General features: G+C 44.3%; 1 pseudogene across 2 annotated transcripts; it reads left to right on the forward strand.

The window, feature by feature from the left end:
* Positions 1 to 9,084: 9,084 nt before the first annotated feature.
* Positions 9,085 to 11,674, forward strand: LOC148672483 (NXPE family member 3 pseudogene; annotated as a pseudogene). 2 transcript variants are annotated; one of them, XR_015935788.1, is made up of 2 exons: positions 9,085 to 9,169; positions 9,764 to 11,674. The product of XR_015935788.1 is annotated as an NXPE family member 3 pseudogene, transcript variant X1 (transcript). The 2 variants fall into 2 exon arrangements; XR_015935789.1 differs by lacking the exon at positions 9,085 to 9,169 and having other exon boundaries at positions 9,418 to 10,366; positions 10,459 to 11,674.
* The last annotated feature ends 389 nt before the right edge of the window (positions 11,675 to 12,063 follow it).

The following is a 12,063-nucleotide window of genomic DNA, read 5'->3' on the forward strand; positions in this document are numbered from 1 at the left end:
AAGCTACCGTCTATGGTGGAATTAAAAATCATTTGGAGTTAAGGAGGAATGAGATGAGGACATTGTTGCTACTGTGAAGAGTATCTGTAAAAGGATCGTGCCGGACCAGGAGGATGTGGTTTTGGTCATTGACAGTGTTCACGGGCTCGGAAGAGCCAACGTGTCTGGGCAAGTGCGCCCAAGAGCGACCATGATCCAGTTTACAAAGAGCGGTGAGAGGGAAAGAGTATTTGAATGGGAATAAACTGAGATTTGCAGAGGACCTGTCCGCCGCGGACAGGAGCACCAGGAACCAGCTGTGGCCCCAGGTTGAAGCTGCCAGAAGAGAGGGGAGGAGAGCCGACTTTGTGGGAGCGAGGGCCTTTGTGGACAGCTGCCAGTGACTGCTCAGAAGGCTCCACGCCCGAAACATTGTGTTCTCTTTCTTCTTTTTTTCAGCAAGGAATAAACCTGTTACTTGTTCCTTTGCAGCCTACGCATGCTGACACAAGTCCCCACCTGAACTAATGATTGTTATGTTTGATTATATTTATTGCGGCAGCATGTACCTAGTGTTTATTTAGTGTTGGTTTGGAATGTTGTAGTCCTGGTTCTTGAAAAGCTCAATCATTTAGATCATATTAGAGTTATTTGCTTTTGTGTTTGTCTTTTTTATTTTTTTATTTTATGCCAGAGGTATTCGGAGTGTTGTAAAAAGAAAAGTGATCTTTTTGTTTTGTAAAATAATTTGTGTATTTTATACAGATGGACGGATTTCCTTTCTGGTTTTATAATTGATTTATTCTTTTACAAATTACACGCATATAAGGAATCTTTGTAAACCCCATTTTGTCCCACCTTGTTTATCATTCTGGAATGCAATGTTTGAAAAAATAATTTGGAAAATTAGTTTGGACAGCTCCTGATAGAAATTGTGTTACAAATAACGTCAAAGAGATATCGTTTAAAATTGTTCATAAGTTTTATCCAGTTAAAATAGCACTCTCTAAATGTAAGCAGGAGCAGGATGATTTTTGTGTTTTTTGTCGGGCTGATAGGGAGTCTTTGGTATTTATATATAAGGTAAGGTAAGGTAAGGTGTATATCTGTGAAGTTGTTTTGGATGGACTTGCAGAGTTTTGTTTGTAAGCATTTAAAGGTGTGTTTTAGATTTAAGGATTCTAATATTTTGTTGTACTAAGAGAAAATTTGGGGAAAAAATAATGTATTTATAGTAAATTAGTCATTCTAGGGAAATTTCACATTCATAAATTAAAATAGACCAATAATACTTCCTTTTTTAGTACTTTTAAAATGGAGTTGAAACATTTATTTTAATTCTATAAAAATTTTGAAAAGTGCAAAAGCAAGATAACATTTGATATATGTAAAAATTAATTTGGTCACATAATTTACTTCCTTATCTATGGCAGTTAATTGTTTTTTTTTCCTGATTGTGTTTTTTTCTCTTGTATCTGTTTCTGCTCCTCTAGTTGTATTTGTATTTGTAAATTCTTTATATATTTAATTTAAAAATAAATAAAAAAGGGAAAAAAAGACAAGAAAAAAATATTTTGGCTCTCTATGCTTCTATGAGAATGGCTATATTAACAAAAAATAATTTCAGGTTTACAGTTTTACATCCACTCAATTTTGTCACTGGGGAAAATAATTTGCACAACTTGAAATGTTTGCGCACACAGGCCATTAAGAATTAGAGGGAACATTCGTCCCCAGCACCAGTGTTGGGAACCCCTGTTCTAATGTTTTGCCTCTCTCTCAGGAGTTCACCCTCATTAGTCGTGTGAATCTCTCCATCTCAACATTTTTGCCGTATCGCCCCATACAGGACCAGCGGCACTGTGCCATAAGGAAACCAGTTACAGCAGATCAGCGCAGCCTGTCTCGGCTCCAGGAGTGCTCCCTGTCTCTCTTTGTCTTTGACCCAACCTACTGTAGGTAGTCAATTGAAGAATGACACTAGTTATTTTAGACATCAGTCATAGAGGGTATTTTACGGTTGACTACACAGATGTTACACGCACCTACTGTATATAGATCAACCCAGAGCCTGGTTCTAAGTATTAAAATGTTGCGGTTAAAATTAGACCAACTGTGTTGGTCTACTTTTTAAACTCCAGAAGACACAGGGCCCTACAGGAACTGCGTTTGTCACGAGTGTCGTGAGCAAACACCTCCCTCTGCTCGCACCTGGTTTCATACTTCGGACTGAACAAAACGAGAGAAGAGACGTCACTCGCGAAAAAAAATATCTTACCTGTAAGACAGATTTTAGCTGAGGTAGCGCATCACTGGGCGAATCTGACGGGTCCGTTCGTGATTAATGTTGGACTATAAAGTCGTCATTGCTTTTTTTTCCTCATTCCTCACTAACTGTGGAACTAATTTTGTCCCGCATCTTGGAAGAGGTGACAGGCGCAAAGATTTTCTTCCCGGGAGCAAAGAGAAAATCACTTTCGAAATAAAAAAACACCTTTCAGAGAGGTAAGGGCAAGACGTACAGTAGATGTTGTAGTTCTAGAAAAATCTCTGGAAAATAATTAATGACACATTCGTGCAACTGTGTCGTTTTTCAAAACCATAAGCAAATCATTTATATTGATAATTAACCAGTCTGTCCTTTTTTTGTGCGTGAACTCAATAACAAATGTTTTTTACACAAATCAATTAAGTGATGCTTTAGGATTTTAAACGTCGAAGGTCGTCTGCAATCCAGAACATAGAGAGTCAATTTCAGACCTGTGAAATAACGACGTTGGTTTCCTGCAGGTGAAATTACCTGGCTTTTCTAAGAGATTTCTAAAGACCCGTGTTGAATTAATGTGTAAACTCAAGGCTGAAATTTATTGAACAAAAACTAGAACATATATAAATAAGAGATATAGGTCATTACAGTATATAGGCTACAAGTGTAAGTTTCAATGTTGTAAACTCGGATACATTAACGCTTTGATGTAAAAGTAAACTTTGTTCCTGAGTGTTTTGTTTTCAAGTTTTACCGCTGCAACACAGCATCCAATATTTTTATGTTTTTTATTTTATAGAACAAAACAAAACCATTTTACATATAAATCACCATTATTCAGCCTTAGTTTTGCAATACACTTTCGATTATACATCCCAAGCAAAAACGGTCTTTTCCTGTTTGTTCCCTTAGTATTTTACAAGTATATATCTTTTAATAAAACTAAATACATTCAAAATGAGGAAGATTTATACATTTATGAATATGAAAAGGGAGGAGACTATATAAATGTACCTTTTTAAATTTCAGTTATTTTGTCTCTCAGCAAATTCCGACCTTAAAGGTTCAATGTACTGAACCCATCTAGACCAATATTTGACACATTTATTCATTTGTAATTTTATTGAAATTTTTATTTTTTTCCATTATATATATTTCCTTTATTAATTCAATCCAATAATTCATTGTTGGTAGATCTGTGAGAAGCCACTTTCTTGTTACAGCTTTCTTACCTGCTGATATAAAGATTCCAAACAAATATTCGTCACTTTCCCTCCAATCAAAATCCAGTTCGCCAAAATATAAAGCCTCAAATGTAAAGGGTACATTCCTTTCAGATATAGTTTCCAGGGCCTCATGTAACTTCTTCCAGAAAAGCCTTATTTTAGGGCAGTTCCAGAATATACGCCAATGATCACCTTGGTTTCCACACTGTCTCCAACATTTAGAGTTTTCCTCAGTATGGTGCGCCTTCTGACTCGGAGCAATGAAAAATCGAACAATGTTTTTCCAGCAAAACTCTCTCCATAAATGTGAGTTAGTACATCTCCATTGAAATTCACAAACATTAAGCCACTCTTCATTTGAAATTCTAACTTCACTTTCTTTCACCCATTTATCTTTTATATGCTCTGTAGAATATGATTTCATTTCCATAAAACTTTATATAATCTAGATATAATACCTTTACTTAATTCTGATTTGTAGGTTTCTGTAACTACTTTCACTACCCCATCATTAACAATATCTAAATCTCCCCTTATAATCTCCTGGCGCATTTGAAGATATCTATAAAACTCTGAAATCTCCAAATAGTGTTTCTCCTTTAAATACTGAAAACTTTGTAACCGATCCCTTTCCATTATATTACAAAATGCAGTTATTCCTTTTGTGATTTTAAATCTATTATCCACTTTATTTGGTTGAAACTCTGTATCATAGGCGCACCGTCTGAGTATCTTCACTGCTTCACATAAATTATACTCTTTTATTTAACTCGAGGTGCATAATAATATTTCAAAATTGGTAAAGCCATTACCCCTTTATCTTTTGAAAGTTGTAATGTTTTGAATCTAATTCTAGGTTTTCTCCCCTGCCAAATACTGTAAACCTAGAAATCATCTTATCCCATTCTGAAAATATTTTTGCAGAGACTTCTACAGGGAGAGCTTGAAATAGGAAGAGTAATCGGGGCAGTAGGTTCATTTTTAAAGATTCAATTTTAGAACTAAACTCATAAAGGGGATTAGGTTCCATTTCAATGTACCTGTTTTAATTTTAATTATAAGGAGTCCATCATTAATTGTTGCTAATGTTGAGATATCTTTTGGTAAATAGACTCCTAGATATCTAATTGAATATCCCACTTAACTTTGGTCCCACTTAACGTGGTATTTGCTTTTATTTTCAATCGGGAGGGTTGTAATTAAGGGTACGAATTTATGCTTTTTGAACATTTAACTTATAGCCTGCCAGGAAGCCAAAGCTATCTAAGAGTTTCGTTAGTTCTGGAAATGAACTAGTGGGATCCTCCAGATATAACAAAACACCATCTGCGTACAGTGCTATCTTGTGTTCATTCCCTTGTATAGAAATACCTTTTATTTTGCTATTTTGCCGTATCCACCGGGCAGGTGACTCCATACATAGAGCAAAGAGCAATGGAGACAAACGGCAGCCTTGTACAATCGCCTGCTTTTTAAGAGGCGGCTTCAAACGTTGTGACGCACGTTGTCTTAAATTTCCCAACAAAAGAAGACGTAAATTTCACACTTTGACGTGAGTACGTGTAGCCTGTACGGCGTCTGCGAGCACGGGGCAGCTCGGTGGAGATCATTTCCAATGGAGCCAAGTGAAAGGCTTGCGAGATTTTGGGTCGGGGACGAAATGTCATATAAAATCTGATCCGAACTGCCTCTGCATTTGTAAGACCAAGTCAGAGAACACGTGGCTTCTAGTTTATCGAAAAAGCTCTCAAAATAGAACAGAACGGTGAGAACTAACGGGGGTTGAGTCTTTCCACGCACAAAAGGCGCTTCAGAGCGGTGTCCGGGGCGAATACAGGCTCTGCGCTCTGCCGCCGTGTAAAACAGGGGTCACCGGCGCCACCGCTGCAGAGAACAGTAGCTCACGTTTAGAACACTCTACTTTAGAAGGCAAAAAAATATTATTTAAAAATGCCACACCCATAAGAGTCACTGTCAACCCAAATATAAAATCCTGGTGGTGGATTAACCAGAATAATAACGCATATTGAGATGAATTCTCGACATTGCCGGCTCGTTGTTTATCAACAAACATTTGAAGTGTTTTCCAATTGGCTACTCTATTTTATTGGGCTGTTCAATAAAACTCCGATTCACCCTTTAAATACCCTTTTGTATCCCCACTGAACATCTTTATCCATTAAAAGCCGTGAAGGGTATTCGGACTTACTGTATCAAACTTTTCTTTTTCTAGTGCCCTTTTTTTTTAAAGCGTGGTAAAGATCCTGAAACTTTTACAGACACAAAGTCTAAGGTATTGCAGTCCTGTAGCAATACGGCAACCTTTCTGTACCGTTACCTGTGTAAGTTTGGGGGGGAGAGGGGGGAAACGAAATATTCGATTTATGCACTTTAATAACGCTTTTAAAAAAATCGTCTGCTTTCATTTTTATTTCATAATAGGAAGAAAGGAAGAAAAAATGAGAGCGTGCATTCTGTTGATCTTGGCGATCCTGAATTTTTGCAGGTTATTCATTCTCCAGCTGCAGGGCTCAGTACCAGCTAGTTGCAAAGTCCGGGTCACAAGGTGCCAGGAACGCTCGGGCGCTGTTCCTGGTTCACACCCACCAAAGAACAGTAACCGAGTCAGACACAACGGTAAAGCAAATAGCCCCCATAAGGCAGCCTAGAACTGTTTGATAGCCAATGTTTATCACGGCAGGACAAGATCAAAGCTCAACGTTATCCCTTCTCCAAACATTCCCCTGTGCTCCGTATGTCCGCTCCCGTCTTTACGTCATCGCGTCTCGGCAGCTCATTGGCTCGTTCTGAGGCCATTGGCCCAATAGCAGGGATGCTGTTCCCCCCGAACCAGGGAGTGAAATCTCCTCGTGTTGTATGTCGGCATCTCTAGTGGCACAGAACCGCTCACAGACAAACCTCCTGGGATCTCTGAAGTACAGTACATTTCTCAGGGAACTTGAACATCCTGGAACTGTCCGCATCCTCGTGGCTTGTGAAGTCCGCACAATGCGGACCAGTGGCTCAAAATGAGCTCTGATCTCAGGGTGAGGTCTCAAATCGTGTGACATATCATTTGACACTTAAAAGATTCAGCCTGGGGAAATCTGGGAACTTCATGACACGTCTTGGTTTTGTGAACCCTAACTGCATCTCTAACTCCTGACTTGCACATTTGTAATAAGGAAAAGGCAGGATGTGAACAGATACAAAATAAGAGGCTTGTTAATAGTGGATGAATAGCACCCCTGTATGACAAGCAGTGTATTATGTTGTGCATTTGCCCTTGAGCTCAGATAGACTATTAAAAACAAGGCAAGCAAAGTAAAGGAGTTATGTTAAGTATGTTATGTTAAGGTGGTAATAAAGTAGCAGTACACATCACTAAGGAGTAGTTCACATCATAACAGGGAGCGCTTCTTTACCCAAAGGGTGGTGGGAGTGTGGAACAAGCGGCCCAGCCATGTTCAAGAATGGGCTGGATATGATCCTCAGATCTATTAACCTCAAACTACCAAATGGGTTTGATCGCTGAAATGACCTCCTGTCATTCGTAACCTTTTTATGTTCTTAAAACTACGTCTTTCCACTGTGAAGAGCAGAGGAAGCACCTAGCCAGCCATCAAGAAGGAGGTGTTCATGATGATATTTATACTGATCTGACATGTGCCTTACCAGTGTCTAGCCTAGCCAGCTCTTACAAATGGGGGATAACGGAACTGGTGAAAATCGGGAATTGCCCGAACAGTTTAATCAATCAGTGAAATAATTCATAACCCCCGACTTGTAAATGATTTCTACACCCGAGTATAATTAGAGGCACGTGAATCCTTTTTTTCTCCGGCACAGAGAAGAGTAATAATCTAGGCACACTTGGCTAACACAAATATTTATTACCATAAACTACACAAGATACAAAACATACAACACACCAAGTTACATTATATTGTTACAATTGGGGCTGAACATGTTTATTTTATATACAGTATTTACAGACAAGGCATTTCAGAGGCCTAACATTCTGGTCACCCAGAAAACCCCAGACTGCTACTAAGCACTAAACTCTTAATTTGCCTACAGAAGCCACACAAGAGATGAGCTGCCTTCTAACTAAATAAAAGGTAACCTGCAGTTACTGTAAATCTCTCTTTCTGCACCCAGGATGCCACAAAATAAACGAGAGCCTATATCCCTATCCATAAAATGACTAATCAGGAAAGACGTTTCTAACTGAGGTACCAGGAAACCCACGTTCCCTAAAAACACAGAAAAGCACGCTCTCTCTAACAAGGTTTGAAGTCACAAGTTTGTGCCTGGCACAAGCTTCAAGTCCCAACTCCTCTGGACTCTTTCCCCTGTGCTCTTAATGTGTTCTCATATTGTGTCTTTCTGCCCTACTCCTTTATCCGCAGTCAAACACTGGGCCCAAGGCAGAGAGGCGACCGAAGTTCTACACCCACGCCGTCAAGTGGAGCAGGAGGTACAAGGCCACGAGACAGCCAGAGCTCTGCACCAACCACAGAGCTCTGTACAAAGAGGTGAGGGGGCATCTGGTCGCTGACGAAAGGCTGCAAGTTCCCAGACAAGTCTGGGAAAGGACGCAGCCTAAACAACTGGACAATCAACTGAAGGACCTCAACTGGATGGCCGTACACAAGAGACTGGCCACCAGAGAGGTCCTCTACAGACATTCGCTTACCAGGAACCCGCATTGCCCCCGGGACACGTGTTTCGTCGAGGCGACTCAGGAGCACGTGTTCTGGAGCTGCCCCTTCGCCAAGGCGGTGTGGGGCAGAATGGACAACACCATGCAACTCCTGGGGACGGGTGCGGTGCTCAGTTACCAGTACATTCTGCTGGGGCTGGCACCTACCGGATTGGACAAGGGGACGCAGTTCCTGATGTGGCTGCTGCTGTCCCTCACAAAAAAAGGCCTGTGGGACGCGAGGAACAATCTCATCCGGCACAACATCGAGTGGGGAGCGAGAGAGCTGGAGAAGAGGATCCTGGCGGACCTCAGGAGGAGGATGAAGCGCGACGTTGCTAAATGGGGTTTCCCCACGGCAAAGGAGTGCTGGAAAGGCCTATGGACCCTGTACAGGGATTAATGGTTAACAGCAAGTGGTAGGGTTTGGAGGGACTCTAATAATAGCGCAAATCCGCCCACACTTGCAAGGATTGATAACGGACAATCACCACCGTTCCGCCGTTGTTTTAATTATGTGGAGTGTTAATGTGTGAGATGTTTCCTTTTGAGATGTTTTTTTTTCGGAATAAAGTATATTTTATAAGAAAAAAAAAATTCGTACACAACCAGGGTTCTGGTCTCGTGTGGCAGGGCTGGGGAAAACGCTCACGCAGTAAGATCTTCCCATGTGCCCTGAAGCGATGCTCAGTAGCTTCTATCCCACAATGCTGTGCACTGTACCGGTAGCCCTCTGTCCTAGCTGTGATGAATTGTGCCCACAGGGAGGGGATTAATATGATTTTCCTGGACTCTGTTTTGGGTTTGCTCTCCAGGAACAGAGCAGAGATGCGTTCCTGGACTGGACACTCCGGTTCCAGCTGGGTTCTATTTCCAGGACCGCTGGACCTCCCTGGTCTGTGCAACGCGGAGCTTCCCCAACCCTGAGCAGATATCCAGCTGCCTGCGCAACAAACAGCTGTTCATGATGGGCGACTCCACGCTGCGCCAGTGGTTCGAGTACCTGGAGAAAACTGTGTGTGCTTCCTCTCGAAAGGGCGCAGCTTGTTAGTTCTGCAGGGATCTGCTGAAATACCAGCCGTGTTGTTTTCAGCTAATCTTGAGGGCGAGATGGTGGCGAGTCAGGTAGCACTGCCACCTCACTGCTCTTTGATCCTGGGCAATGTTCCCACACAGGTTATGAGAGCAGCGCACATAGGAAAGTTGGCTGTGTCCATTATTATTGCTACTTGATCATCGATATCTGTGCTCTCATCGTCTCGTACCTCCCTGCTCATGCTTGCTCCACACTCCACACAATTTCAGGTTTACAATTTTACTTACACTCAATTTAGTGCGCACAAGTTTTTGTCACGGGGGGAAAAAAAATGAAAATTTGAAAAACTTGAATTTTTTGCACACACAGGCCATTAAAAATTAGAGTGAACATTGGCCCTGGGCCTTGATTCTGGGCTGGAGCACCTTCTGTGCGGAATCTGCATGTTCTCTCCAGGCCTGCTCTCTGGGTGTTCCTCTTTCTCTCCCAGAGACAAGCCCGCTGGCTTGCCCGGCGCCTCTCACTGTCGCCCCCTGCTGTTCCTCTCCCAGCTCTGAAGCAGCTGGACCTGCACACCTCCTCCCAGTCGGGGCCCCTGATGGCGGTGGATCCCGGTAACAACGTGGTGCTGCACTGGCGGGCCCACGGCCTGCCCATCCGGACCCTCAAGGTGCCGTGGGTCAGCCTGCACTACATCGCCAACGAGCTGGACGGGCTGGCGGGGGGCGCCCAGACCGTGGTGGTCTTCACCCTCTGGGCGCACTTCACCACCTTCCCGCCGGAGCAGCTCGTCCGCCGGGTGGCCTCCGTGCGCCGGGCCGTGGTCTCGCTCCTGCACCGCAGCCCCAGCACCCTCGTGGTCATCAAGTCGGCCAACACGGGCTACAAGGACGTGTACGGCAGCGACTGGCTGTCCCTGCAGCTGGACGTGCTGCTCCGGAGGATGTTCCAGGGCCTCCCCGTCGTCCTCCTAGATGTCTGGCAGATGACCTCTTGCCAATCCTCCCCGGACAACATCCACCCGCCCCCCACCGTGATCCGCAACGAGGTGGACATGTTCCTGTCCTTCGTCTGTCCTCCCTGATGCCCCCCCTGCCCGGTGCGGCCCCTGCGCGGCACAAGGGCCCCGTTCAGCTCAGGATCTCAGGCCTCCGGTCAGTACGGTCGGCTTCTGGACGCCGTGATCACTAATGTCCTCTGTCCCCTTCGCTCTCCAGCCCCCACCTTCACCTTCCTGATCTCTCAGCCAGGCCCATCCCGGTCGGCATGCACAAGGGACGAGACCTTCGGCTCCGCGTTTACAGGAATCCTGAGTATTCGTCGGCCCTGGCGCTGATGGCTGGACACCTGCACGTGTCCCTGCGCCGATCGCTTCCTGGGGAGCGGAGAGAGAGACCCGGGCAGCGGATCTGGATCCTGGGAGGAGGATCCTAGGAGAACACCTTCACCGTCACGGGCGAGCGGCGGGACCCAGGCTCAAACCTGCGACCTACATCTCACAGGGACCCTGGGGTACAGCATTACCAGCTGGACCACTCGGGAGGCCTGCTGGGCCCAGCGGTCACACCCTGAGAAGCCGGAATCCCGAGGAGGAGGACTGTCGCTCCGATGATCAGTGGGGTACCCCCCCGGAGAGGGAGCCCGTGGGTGTCGGGCCTTGCGGGGGGGTGACCCCGGGTGAGCAGGATATGGACAAGCAGGACAGAAACTCCGTCCAGAAGCTTCCTGGTTCTCCCGGCTGGCCCTGGGGAGCCCGACGGACACCCCACAGCTGCCACACAACAGGGGTCACCCCGAGGATCAGCGCTCAGGGAATGGGCTCACCTGCAGCCACAACGACAGGGAGGCCAGGAGAGAGACGCTCCTCTACCTGAACCTGAACCACAACTGACTTTTATTCTGTCTACATCTTTTCATTTCCCTGAAAATTGTTAGTTTTAGAAATGAACAGATATAGGGGTATTATGATCTCTACATGTCCTCAAACACCCTTCACAGATGGGGTGGCACGCTTGTTTTGATGCTTTCTGGGGTTTCAGGCATGCCTTTGCGGAATTCCTGGGTGCCTAAAAACAACAGGGGCCTGTTAACAGACCAGGACAATGCTGTAAATCGGTGTGTGAAACCTACAGGATTGATAGTCTTTTTGGGGTTTTAGAAAACATTAAAAAAACTTAGTCCCCCCCCCAACAGGAGCACAGAGTATACCCATTATCAACCCACAAACTTAATTACACCCTTGTGAGGACGGGCATGAGCAGAAGTGAAGACCAGCAGGCACTGGGGTCCCCCTGTAGCAGGGATACGCCTGATACTTTACTCCAGCCTCCAGCTCCAGAGACCATGGTCTAGGTCAGGTGTCTTAGACTCAGCTCTTGGAGAGCTGGGATATTTCTGGACAGTAGACAACTTTCCTGAGTTTGGGTTATTGTCAAATAAACGGGATAAACTATTGAATAAAATTTGAGCCGTTTTTCTTTGATTGGACTATGCTGCCATCGTGTGGACAAAAATGGTCATTACAGTGTTGAAATAAAATGCAGCCAATAATAATTAATAATTAATATTTACATAATAAGGCGCTTTACAGGCGATGGGGACTCCCCTCCACCACCACCAGTGTGCAGCACCACCTGGATGATGCGACACATCAGCTATCAGTGGGGAGGAGAAGAGTGATGAAGCCAATTTAGAGAGGGGGATTATTAGGAGGCCATGATTGGTGAAGTCCAAAGGGAAATTTGGCCAGGAGACCGAGGTAACACTCCTATTCTTTCTGTGAAACGCCCAGGGATTTTTAATGACCACAGAAAGTCAGGACCTTTACATCTCATTCGAAGGACAGCACCTT

This window comes from Lepisosteus platostomus, chromosome 4, assembly GCF_059453375.1.
Source record: "Lepisosteus platostomus isolate fLepPlt1 chromosome 4, fLepPlt1.hap1, whole genome shotgun sequence".
Lineage (NCBI taxonomy): Eukaryota > Metazoa > Chordata > Actinopteri > Semionotiformes > Lepisosteidae > Lepisosteus > Lepisosteus platostomus.